This window comes from Arvicola amphibius, chromosome 10, assembly GCF_903992535.2.
Source record: "Arvicola amphibius chromosome 10, mArvAmp1.2, whole genome shotgun sequence".
Classification (NCBI taxonomy): Eukaryota; Metazoa; Chordata; class Mammalia; order Rodentia; family Cricetidae; genus Arvicola; species Arvicola amphibius.
The window spans coordinates 66,687,186-66,688,939 of NC_052056.1; the positions used below are offsets into that span (position 1 = coordinate 66,687,186).

The 1,754-nt window shown below is 44.8% G+C and overlaps 1 pseudogene; it reads left to right on the forward strand.

The window, feature by feature from the left end:
* Positions 1-651: 651 nt before the first annotated feature.
* Positions 652-1,496, forward strand: LOC121677348 (annotated as a pseudogene).
* The last annotated feature ends 258 nt before the right edge of the window (positions 1,497-1,754 follow it).

Here is a 1,754-nt window from a genome sequence, read left to right on the forward strand (position 1 = left end):
AGACATTTTAAGCGAAATGATGATATTGGGAAACAGAGAAGTCGATTTTCCAGGCAGATGACAAATTCCTGGATGTGACTGGAGGAATAATATAGAATAGTATGGCAGTAGATCTTATTTATATTACTTCTGTAATTAATACAGAATTTTATTCAAAATGTAAAATCTCTACTAATAATTTTATGAATAAATGGGCAATAAGCTCAGAGATATGAAAATTTGAAAGCAGACTGGGGATTTTGAAGGAAAAGAAAAGGACAACAGTAACCAAACTCCAGTTGGTTTGCTACTTAACCACGAAAGTAAATGAGACCATTTTGCTACAAAAGATAAAAAAAATGTGATATTAAAGTAACAGCATTCAACTCTACTCATTTATGACATAAATTTGAAGGACATCAATGTTCATTATCTTTAAATTTCATCTTTTTTTTTTTTTTTTTTTTTTTTTTTGGTTTTTCGAGACAGGGTTTCTCTGTGGCTTTTGAGCCTGTCCTGGAACTAGCTCTTGTAGACCAGGCTGGTCTCGAACTCACAGAGATCTGCCTGCCTCTGCCTCCTGAGTGCTGGGATTAAAGGCGTGCGCCACCATCGCCCGGCTAAATTTCATCTTTTAAGATTTATTTTTTCTCTCTCCTCCAGCCTGGCAAGATGCCCAAGGGAAAGAAGGCCAAGGGGAAGAAGGTGGCCCTGGCCCCCGTCGTCGTGAAGAAGCAGGAGGTGAAGAAGGTGGTGAATCCTTTGTTTGAAAAGAGCCTTAAGAACTTTGGCATTGGGCAGGACATCCAGCCCAAGAGAGATTTCACATGCTTCTTCATCAAATGCTTCCCCCCCCCCCCCCCCCCCCCCCCCCCCGCCTTCCCGCTACATCAGGTTGCAGCAGCACAGGGCCATCCTCTATAAGCGGCTAAAGGTTCCTCCTGCCATTAACCAGTTCACCCAGGCCCTGGACCGGCAAACAGCTACCCAGTTGCTTAAGCCTGCCCACAAGTACAGGCCAGAGACAAAGCAGGAGAAGCACCAAAGGCTGCTGGCCCGTGCTGAGAAGAAAGCTGCTGGCAAAGGGTATGTCCCAACTAAGAGACCACCAGTCCTTCGAGCAGGTATCAACACAGTCACCACTTCGGCAGAGAACAAGAAGGCTCAGCTGGTGGTGATTGCCCACGACATAGACCCCATTGAGCTGTGGGTCTTTCTGCCTGCCCTGTGTCGGAAGATGGGGGTCCCCTACTGTATCATCAAGGGAAAGGCCAGGCTGGGGGGGGGCTGGTCCATAGGAAGACGTGCACCACTGTTGCCTTCACACAGGTTAACTCGGGAGACAAAGGTGCTCTGGCCAAGGTGGTGGAAGCTATTAGGACCAACTACAACAACAGATATGATGATATCTGCTGCCACTGGGGGGGGGGGGCAACATCCTGGGTCCTAAATCTGTGGCTTGAACTGCCAAGCTGGAAAAGGCAAATGCCAAAGAATTCACCACTAAACTGGGTTAAATGTACTGCTGAGTGTTCTGTACATAAATATAATTACAAAACTTCAAAAAAGATTTATTTTTAATTATGTGTATATGTATGTTCTATGTATGAGTTTATGAATATGTAAATACAGGTTTCTGAGGGATCCAGAAGAAGGTATAGGATCCCTTGAAGCTGGAGTCACAGGTAGTTATGAAATACCTGACATGGGCTTTGGGAGTCAAATTTGAGTCTTATGCAAAAGTCACAAGTGCCCTTACCTGCTTAGTCATCTTT